General features: G+C 40.5%; 1 non-coding gene across 1 annotated transcript; it reads left to right on the top strand.

The window, feature by feature from the left end:
* The first annotated feature begins 10,867 nt into the window (after positions 1-10,867).
* LOC129085817 (U6 spliceosomal RNA) lies at positions 10,868-10,974 on the top strand. Its single transcript, XR_008530754.1, has one exon. It is a non-coding gene; the product is annotated as a U6 spliceosomal RNA (small nuclear RNA).
* Positions 10,975-11,228: the final 254 nt, after the last annotated feature.

Below are 11,228 nucleotides of genomic sequence, written 5' to 3' on the forward strand. Positions count from 1 at the left end.
TCGCAGGCTGGTGATCAATCCACTGAGCCACACCAGCCAGGGCTGTAGAATAAATTTTAAACGTGCTACACAGGTTCTTCAGGTCTGTCTGCCTTTCCAGACTCATTTCCCACCACTCACTTCTCTCTTTGGTTGATCCTGTAAAAGCAAACTACTTGCAATCCCTCTGTTTACATATTATTTTATGTCTTGGTGGCTTTTCCCATGCAAATTTTCCCCTAACTTGTCCTCAGGCTTCTCCCAGAAGACTTCTCCAAACCCTGAGGTTGCTTTATACCCCTACTACTCTACTTTCATACAGCTTTGTGCATCCCTCTAAAATAGCAGTTGCTCTCAATATTGAAATTAATGGAATCCCCCAACCTATAATACCCTTTAGCTCAGGGATCATGGCAGATTTATTTTTATGAACCTAAACCTAGCACAGTGTCTGGCACATAATAGACACTCACCTAATGTTTATTAAATGAAACTGAAATGATTTTACTCACAAGGTAATGGAATAATCAGTATAATTATTGTGCTTTATCTACTCCATCATACTGCACTGTTAAAAATAATTTCTATTCCAAAATTCAATTAATACTAGTAAAATCTGTGAGTAGACATTTTCTGCTGTTTTTTCAATTTCTAGGTTGTATCTTATTTAAGAACATGCAATTTCCTTCTCAAGCCTACAGACCACCTCATTATGTTTCTCTTTCATGCCTGTATGCATCTGTGAAAGAAATCATGCTTATGTTTCTGCCAATTTCTAATTGGTTTACAACACAATTCAGTCCTATAGAGTACACACCCAGGTGGGGAACATCTGAAATTAGTAAGAGGGTTCTACTATTTTTGATCATTTTAAAAGGAAACTTTTTGTCTAATTTTTCTTGTAATGTCAGGGTTTAGAAGCAGGAAGATCTTATTACAAAATTCCCCCTCTTTTCCCTCCATTTTATCAATAACTAACAGCTAAAGCATAAGAGATAAACTTACCCTGAGTAACTACTATCCAAAAAAAGCACCTAAAATCCCTTTTTGTGTAAACCACACCTTGCTATCAATTCTAGAAAGTACTTATCATTCTCAGACTTCAAAAGCTATGGTAGTAAGAACACATTAAATAAACGTACAGTCTGAATGCTTAAAAATTTATATCTTAATTTTATTTATTATTTCAAGTTATATTTTATTGATTATGCTTTCACAGTTGTCCCAAATTTTCCTCCTTTGTCTTCTTTCACCCAGCACCCCTTATTCCCTCAGGCAATCCCTATACCTATATTAATGACCATAGGTCATGTGTATAAGTTCTTTGGTTATTCCATTTCCTATGCTGTACTTTACAAACCTGTGGCTATTCTGTAACTATCATTTTGTACTTCCTAATCCCCTCACCTCTTCACCCATTCCCTCCCTCACCTGTCCCACCCGGGAACCATCCAAACACTCTCCATATCCATAATTCTGTCTCTCTTCTCCTTGTTTGCTTAGTTTGTTTTTTAGATTCAATTGTTGATAAATATGTATGTATTGCCATTTTATTGTTCATAGTTTTGATCTTCTTTTTCTTAAATAAGTCCCTTTAACATTTCATATAATAATGGTTTGGTGATGATGAACTCCTTTAGTTTTCTCTTGTCTTAGAGGCTCTATTTCTGCTCTTCGATTCTAAAGGATAGCTTTGCTGGGTAGAGTGATCTTGGCTATAGGTTCCTTCTTTTCATGATTTTGAATATTTCTTGTGAAACTCTTTGAGCCTGCAAAGTTTCTTTTGAGAAATCATCTGACAGTCTCATGGGAACTCCCTAACTTCTTTTCTCTTGCTGCTTTTGAGTGTCTCTCTTTATCTTTAACCTTTGGCATTATAATTATGGTGTGTCTTAGCATGGGCCTCTTTGCTTCCATCTTGTTTGGCTCTCCATGCTTCCTGGACTTGCATGTCTATTTCCTTCACCAAATTAGGGAAGTTTCCTTTCACGATTTTTTCAGATAGATTTCCAACTTCTTGCTCTCTCTCTTCTCCTTCTGACACCCCTATGACGCAAATGCTGGGACATTTGAAGTTATACCAAAGGCTGCTTACGCAACCCTCATTTTGAGGGGGTTCTTTTTTCTTCTTGTTGGTCTGATTGGTTGTTTTTTGCTTCCTTATGTTCCAAATCATTGATTTGATTCTCAGCTTCATTAGCTCTACTGTTGTTTCCCTGTAAATTGTTCTTATTTCAGTTAGTGTATCCTTCGTTCCTGACTGGATCCTTTTTATGCTGTTGAGGTCCTCACTAAGTTCCTTGAGCATCCTTATAACCAGTGTTTTGAACTCTCCATCTGATAGATCTCCATTTTGTTTAGCTCTTTTCCTGGAGTTTCGATCTCTTCTTTAATTTGGGTCATGTTTCTTTGTCTCCGCATTTTGGCAGCCTCCCTGTTTTTGTTGCTATGTATTAAGTAGAGCTGCTATGACTCCCTGTTTTGGTATCAGGGCCTAATGTAGTAGGCGTCCTATAGGGTCCAGTGGCACAGCCTCTCCTATCACCCAAGTTGGATACTTGAGGGCACCCTCCTCTTGTAGTTGAGCCTTGACTGCTGTTGGCAGATCAATGGGAGGGATTAACCCAGGTCGGTCAGCTGCAAGACTGGCTGGGTCCACTGACCACCAACCTTTGCCCTCCATGGAAGATCAAGGGCAGGGTGGTCATGCTCTGATGTGGTCCGTAGCTGTCCACTGGGTGTGCAGGCTCTGGGGTTTCCCAGGCAGTGCAGGCTAAGGTCAGCCCCCACCTGCTTTTTGCCCGAGGCCACCTTGCCTGGACTATAAAGCAACCTGAGATGGCTGCTACTTGTGCTGGGCTTGGAGATACCCAGTCAAAGCCAAGCTGTGACTCTAGGTTGGCTGCTATTAGGGCTCACTGAAGCCAGCTCTTGCTTGTTTGATAGGACTTAAGAGCCAAGACCAGCCATTCTTATGGAAAAGCAGTTTGGATGGGCCAATAATTTGGGTGGATCAGTGGATCTCCAAGGCTGGTCAAACAATTTTAGCCAGGTTGATGGAGTCTCAGATATGGCATCAGCTTGCTGGCTCTGTGAGGGTAGGGTTTAGCAAAGGGACAATGGCCTCTGCTCGCCTTGATGCCAGACACTTCACTTTCTCCCTGTATACTGCTGGTGCTGCTACCCTGGTGCTGGAGTTCAGAGGGAGCAAGTCTGAATAGGTGACTGTGTGTGCAGGTTCTTTAAAAGGAACTGCTCTGAGCGCCAGCAGTTTATTCCACCAACTCAATCCCTGCTGCTTTTTGTAGCCAAAAGTTGTGGGGACTTATATTCCTGGCACTGGAATCCTGGCCTGGGGGGCCGTGTTGTGGGTCTCAACTCCTCGATCCCAAGATACCCCTCCCAAATGTGGGTGTGGGCCAAGCCCGTTCCACATCTTCACCCCTCCTACCAGTCTGGATGGATGTAGTTTCTTTAATTTCGTAGTCATCAGACTTCCATTCAGCTCGATTTCTGATGTTCCTGAGTGATGGTTGTTCTATATTTTACTTGCAATTTTGATGTGGTTGTATGAAGAGGTGAGCCATGTCTGCTTATGCTGCCATCTTGACCAGAAGACGGTTTAAGGTTAAGTAATTTTTATTCATTGTTAGTCTTGGATCACACTTCACAACTTCATAAATATCAAATAAGCAACAGTCAGCTTCAGTGAACCCAGGGCACAGCAATAGCAGCAGCCAACCTAGAGTCACAGCTTGGCTTTGACTGGGTATCTCCAAGCCCAGCACAAGTAGCAGCCATCTCAGGTTGCTTTATAGTCCAGGCAAGGTGGCCTCGGGCAAAAAGCAGGTGGGGGCTGACCTTAGCCTGCACTGCCTGGGAAACCCCAGAGCCTGCACACCCAGTGGACAGCTACGGACCACATCAGAGCATGACCACCCTGCCCTTGATCTTCCATGGAGGGCAAAGGTTGGTGGTCAGTGGACCCAGCCAGTCTTGCAGCTGACCGACCTGGGTTAATCCCTCCCATTGATCTGCCAACAGCAGTCAAGGCTCAACTACAAGAGGAGGGTGCTCTCAAGTATCCAACTTGGGTGATAGGAGAGGCTGTGCCACTGGACCCTATAGGACGCCTACTACATTAGGCCCTGATACCAAAACAGGGAGTCATAGCAGCTCTACTTAATACATAGCAACAAAAACAGGGAGGCTGCCAAAATGCGGAGACAAAGAAACATGACCCAAATTAAAGAAGAGATCGAAACTCCAGGAAAAGAGCTAAACAAAATGGAGATCTATCAGATGGAGAGTTCAAAACACTGGTTATAAGGATGCTCAAGGAACTTAGTGAGGACCTCAACAGCATAAAAAGGATCCAGTCAGGAACGAAGGATACACTAACTGAAATAAGAACAATTTACAGGGAAACAACAGTAGAGCTAATGAAGCTGAGAATCAAATCAATGATTTGGAACATAAGGAAGCAAAAAACAACCAATCAGACCAACAAGAAGAAAAAGAACCCCCTCAAAATGAGGGTTGCGTAAGCAGCCTTTGGTATAACTTCAAATGTCCCAGCATTTGCGTCATAGGGGTGTCAGAAGGAGAAGAGAGAGAGCAAGAAGTTGGAAATCTATCTGAAAAAATCGTGAAAGGAAACTTCCCTAATTTGGTGAAGGAAATAGACATGCAAGTCCAGGAAGCATGGAGAGCCAAACAAGATGGAAGCAAAGAGGCCCACGCTAAGACACACCATAATTATAATGCCAAAGGTTAAAGATAAAGAGAGACACTCAAAAGCAGCAAGAGAAAAGAAGTTAGTTACCAGATAACTGTCAGATGGGAGCAGAGGGGGGCAGAATGGGTGAAGAGGTGGGGGTATTTAGAAGTACATAGTTACAGGATAGGCATGGGGATGAAAAGTACAGAACAGGAAATGGAGTAGCCAAAGAACTTACACACATGACCATGGACATGAACAATGGTGGGGCTATTGCCTGTGGGAGTAGGAGTAGGGGACACTGCTTGGAGGGGCACATAGCAGGAAAATATCAGGACAACTGTAATAGCATAATCAATAAAATATAATTTAAAGAAATACATACTTTCATTGACCTCCAAATCCCATTTTTTAATATATTATTTTATCCCAAGTGCAAAGATTATGTACCTTTACTGTATTATTTTAATTTCTCTTCTTTTTATTTTTATTAAAATTATACATGCACATAATTTTGAGAGTGAAGTAGTTCTACAAGGCTTGTTGCTAAAAACAGCAAACCCTGATCATCCCTACCCATTTCCTGTTCCACAAACACTTTCAGTATATGAATTGATTATTTTAGTATTATTCTTCATAATGTTAAATGATAAGGTACATGTTCAGTTCTTGAGATTTTAGTTTTAGGAATCATCAGTTGATTTCTCAATAGGGGACTGAGCCCATAGCTCTCTCGCAGCCAACCCCAGAACACACACACACTCCTTGCATTTCTCAATTTCACAGTAGTTTTAAATTGTCATTTAACTGGATCAATTCTCAGTGTGCCCATTATTAGTAGTATGTAAATGCTAATCATAACTCAGTCATACCATATAATGTGATTAGTTTTCATTCTTTGCTCAAAATTTGCTTTTCCTATTAATGATTGCGTTTTCATTCCCTCTTCATTTTCAACTCAAACTTTATTTATAAATTTTTTTTTTATTGATTGATTTTAGAGAGAGAGAGAAAGAAGCGAAGTGGGGGGGGGGGGACGACAGAGAGACATCGACCAGCTGTTCCACATATCTGTGCATTCATTGGCTAACCCTTCCATGTGCACTGACTGAAGGTTGATCTCACAACTCTAGTGTAACACGACAATGTTCAAACTAACTGAGGTACTAGGCCAAGGCTCAAACATGCTTTCATTCGATTTTATTAGCAGCTTGAAGAAACCTTGCTATGAACACTTTGGGGAAAGTAGCAGGGTGTTCCCAATATGCTGCTGCAGACTCTGATCACATGGTAAGTCTCTCTTAGAGGGCACAACAGTGATTCAGAGTAGGGGCTTGAATCCTAGTTCTTCCACTTTCCAGCTAGTAAGTTATTTCACCTCTGTGAGCCATAATGTCTTCATCCGAATGATGGTGATAATATTAGCACCTATGTTGCGGTTCTATTGTGAGGAATAATGATTAAATGAGTAGTGGTGTTGGACATGATGTAAATATTTATTCGAGCTGTCATTTTAATTATTCTATGAGAGTAAAAGTAGTAGGAACTTAAGAGGCTAATTTTCATTCAGAAATTTATTGCTAACTTATTTCCTGATTAAGCAATACATATTAATTAATAGGAAACTTGAAGAGCACACTGAAGTGTAAAGAAGCACAAGAGAAAATGTCTCATTATCCCACCATACAGAGGCAACTGCAGTTTACCTTTTGGCATATTTTGTACCAGTTTTTTTTGTTTGTAGAAACTTTTTATAATTTACATGATTACAATGATACTGCTTATACCATTTGGAATTCTGCTCTTTTTGTTGCATAACGTGATATTAAAAAGTTTTCCATATCATTAAAAAATCTTTATGCGCAAAACTTTTAAAGTGAAAATTGTCTAGTATTCTACTGCATTGCTATAGGATGACAACAACCATCCTGTTTGCCTAAGTCTGAGAGGGTTCTTGGACATAGAACTTTCCTGGAAAGTCCAGGGCAAACCAGGACTGAGTTGGTTGTCCTACTTTTACACAACCTTTCAATTGGATAATTAGGTTTTTTCCCCCATTTTTTAACTTTATAAACAGCACTGATGAGAATTTTTATAGCAGTTAATGGTCTTTCAAATTGTTTTTATAATAACTGTCCTCCTCCAACTTCTTGAGGGCAAAAAAACATATCTTTTGGCCTAGATTTTACTGTTTAACCCACAGGGCCTGGAGCAGTTACGTAGATACTCAATTAATTTGGTACCAACCCACTGACCGGCTGACTATATATTGGTTGTAGGTTGAATTGTGTCTCCCCAACAGACATGTTGAAGTCCTAACACCTGGTTCCTGTGAATGTGACCTTTGCAGATGTAATTGAAATATGAGTTAAAATGAGGTCATACTGGATTAGGGAGTGCCCTAAATCCAGTATCTCCGGTGTCTATACAAGAAGAGAAGTGACAGCTCTGACTGGTGTGGCTCAGTGGGTTTGGCATCATCGAGCAAACTGAAAAGGTCGCTGGTTGAATTCCAGTCAGGGCACATGCCTGGGTTGCAGGCCAAGTCCTCCCATTAAGGGCATGTGAGAGGCAACCAATTGATGTTACTCTTGCACACTGATGTTTCTCTCCTTACTTCCCTCCCTCCCTTCCCTCGCTCTAAAAATAAATAAATAAATAAAAACCTTTAAAAAAGGGAAGTGACACAGAGACAGATCCCACAGAGAAGGAGACGCTATATGAAGACACAGACATGCAGAGGGAAGACGGCCACGTGATGACAAAGGCAGAGATTGGAGTGATGTAGCCGCAGGCCAAATGTCTTAGTCTGTTCAGGCTGCTGGAGCAAAGTATCATAGGCTGGGTAACTTACAGGCAACAGAAATTTATTTCTCACAGTTTTGCAGCCTGGAAGTCCAAAATCAGGGTGCCGGCATGGTTGGGTGAGGGCCCTTTCGTGGGTCACAGACTTCTCATTGTGTCCCCACATGGTGGAGCCTCTTTTTTAAGGCATGAATCCCATACATGAGGGTTCTACTCTTTATGCTTTAATTACCTCCCAAAGGCCCCACCTACTCATATGATCATGTTTGGAGTTAGGGTTTCAACATATATGGATTTTGGAGGACACAAACATTCAGACCAAGTATTTGCTGGCAACTACCAAAAGCTAGGAGACAGAACATGGCCTTGCTGGCACCTCAGTTTCAAATTTCTGGCTTCCAGAACTATAAGAGAATAAATTCCTGTTGTTTTAAGCCACTCAGTTTGTGGGATTTTGTTACGGCAGACCTAAGAAACTAACAGTACAGGTGTCTTGTGTGAAAATGGAAGACACTAATGTCATAAGCCTAGCAACATGCATGTGCCTGTGTAAGCAGAATGCTCCTAAATTAATTGGTGTCCTAGTCCATTTATAATAGGATACTATAAACTGAGTGGCTTATAAACAATAGAAATTTAGTTCTCATAGTTTTGTGGGCTTGGAAGTCCAAGATCAAGGAGGTGGCAGATTTGGTGTCTTGTTAGAACCTGTGTCCTAGTTCATAGATGGGCAACTGTCTTCTTGCTGTGTCCTCACATAGCAGAAGGGAGAGGGAAACTTTTGGGAATCTTCTTTACAAGGGTACTAATCCCATTCGTGAGAGCTCCACTCTCATGACCTAATCACCCCCAAAGGCCCTGCCTTCTAATACCATCATCCTGGAAGGAAAGGTTTTAACTTTTGGGAGAGAGAGGGTATAAACATTCAATCTACAGCAGTTGGTAATTTCCATTTCCTCCTTTGCTCCTAGCCTTTGATTTAAGAGGTGCTTCATGTCTACTCCTATTCCTGAAGTGGCTCTCCCTAAAATGAGGACAGAAACCAATTAGCTTCCTTATTAGATTTTGAATATTCTAAAATAACTTAATACTTTTTTTCCTCTGGATGTTCCTTTATGTTAATTATGAAGGCTCCTTAAATAGTGCTAGTTTTACAGTTTTTGTATTTCGTGAGTGACCATAATTGATGAGTCCTATGGGTATTTGTAATATTTTGGAAGCTTTTCTCAAGGTAGCAGTGACAGACATTTCTATTCCAATAAATTCTATCAGCATCCTCTGGCTTTCCCTCAGTACCTTTGAAGTTCTTCTTGCTCACAACTTGCATGGGAGTCTTATTAAATAAAAGGTAACATGTTGGGCCTATCTTTAAGACTTTGATGAAAACACATTAGCAAAGTAGACAAAGGGAGACTATTTACTCTCAATCTTGTTCCTAGTTAATCAACAGTAGAAGTTCTGTCCTTCCTTTACCTCATCTCAAGCTTGTAGACCACCTACAATCACTCAGTTTAATATTTGAATCTGATATTGGTATAGACAGAAACACCACAAAAACACAATTTGATCTCAGCTGTGTGGTCTGCTAGATGATATTTAAAGAGGTGTGGTCAAGACCTTTGCCCAGAACATTTGAAAACATAAATCATGCGAGGCATGGGGTGGGCCTTCCTATCTATTTTTAGTGCTCTTTAGGGATGGAGGTTATGGAACTTTCTTTAGTTGCCTACTCTTACCATCTTTGTGGAATTTAAAGTTTTTTTAAAGTCCTGACTAGTGTAGCTCAGTGGGCTAGGCATTGTCCCACAAACCAGAAAGGTTGCTGGTTCATTTCCCAGTCAGGGCACATGCCTGGGTTTTGGGCCAGGTCCCTGGTTGGGGTGTATGTTAGAGGCAACCGACTGATGTTTCTCTCACATATCAATTATTTCTCTCTCTGTGTGTCTCCTTCCCTTATTCTTTCTCTAAAAATAAATAAATAAAATCTTTTAAAAAAATTAGTTAAAAATTTTTTTTGACATTTTTCTTTATTAGTGCTTTATTTAAAAAATTATAGCTTTGTAACTTTGAAAGAGTAGAGTTGGTGATTGAAGTCTGGGGAGAAGGCAGGAAAATCAAAACAACTGGGAGACATATTAGTTACATTATTCTTTGGTTTATAATATTGTGATTTTCATTTCCATTTCTAACAAACAATCATACATTAGAGCTTCCATTGTTTAAGAATTCTTGCCATTCTTTGAAACAGCACGGGTTAAACATAGAAACAAAGAAAATATTGTGAGAGGATTGGATGCCTAGAGTACATGGCCTTCTCTGATGAGGTCAATTATGTCTTAAAAGCAACAGAATATTTTGTAACATTTGTTCTTCTAATGTGCTCACTGACAGAACTAATATGGGATGTGCAAAGAGAATTTTTAAAAAGCAGCTGTATTACTATAATTTGTCAGCAAATGGATAATGTAAAGTCTTTCATCCAATCAGAATTGTAGGGAAAATGCCTTAGTCCCTGCTGACCAAAATAATAACATTAATTGATAGTAATTTATGTGATGATCAAGATGCCACTTCTCTAGCCCTGGCTGGGCAGCTCAGTTGGTCAGAGTGTACTCTCCATGTGCCAAGGTTGAGGGTTTGATCTCCGGTCAGGACCCAGAAAACAAGCAACCAATAAATGCATAAGTAAGTGGAACAACACATCTCTTTCCCTTTCTCTCTCTCTAAAATAATAATTAAAAAAAAGACTCTTGTTAGAAATAAACAGATTATGGGTTGCACTGTCATTCACATCTGTGTGGGCCCCAAATTTACCTGGCACCATTTTCATCACAACTGAATGGATTCATTCTGTGTTACAGAGAAAGCAAGCAGAGGAGTTGAATACAGAATCTTTTCTTTAAAGAAATTATTTATTTATTTGTTTATTGTAGAAAGAGGGGGAGGTAGGGAGAAAAAGAAAGAGGGAAACATTGATGTGCAAGAAAAACATTGATCGGTTGCCTCTCACACGCCCCACCCCAGCCCCGAACTGGGGACCTGACCTGCAACTCAGGTATGTGCCCTGACCAGAAACCGAACCAGTAACCCTTCAGTTCACAGGCTCAATCCACGGAGCCACACCAGCCAGGGCTAAACACAGAATCTTATAATTGGATTTGTGCCCTGGCTTGGCTGATTCTGAAAAGAATTCAGTCAAATAAAAGCAATACATTAGAGAATATTATTTTGAGCAAAAGATTTTATAAAAAAGCATATGTCCTTTGACTATAAATAATCAATTGAACATTCCATTACTATTTATTGAATACTGTAGAGGGAGGGGGACTACTGGGGGGGAAACATAGGACTGGAGTCACCACAGTGCTCGCTTCAGGAGCACATACACTGAAACTGGGACTGTACAGAGAAGATCGGCACGGCCCCTGTGCACGGATGACGCCCGAGTTTGTGAAGTGTTCCATATTGCTTTTAAAGAGGAAAAAACGAAGACTGGGGTCACCACAACGTGTATGTCAGCTAGTGTCACTTCCATTAGGGCCTCAAGTCTTTGCTATGGAAACAGTGTTTTTGAAGAAGTGCTTAAAAGTACATCGAAGTGGATCCTTTAAGAATATCAATGAAGACAGAGACTCAACCTGAGCCCTGCTTTGAGCTTCCACTGTCCACTCCCCATGGTATGTAATCTTGCCTCTGTCTCTTTTTGTAGCCTTACCTCTTACGA

Source organism: Pteronotus mesoamericanus, unplaced genomic scaffold (assembly GCF_021234165.1).
Source record: "Pteronotus mesoamericanus isolate MK-2021 breed Mesoamerican mustached bat unplaced genomic scaffold, CSHL_Meso_final scaffold_31, whole genome shotgun sequence".
NCBI classification, from domain to species: Eukaryota; Metazoa; Chordata; class Mammalia; order Chiroptera; family Mormoopidae; genus Pteronotus; species Pteronotus mesoamericanus.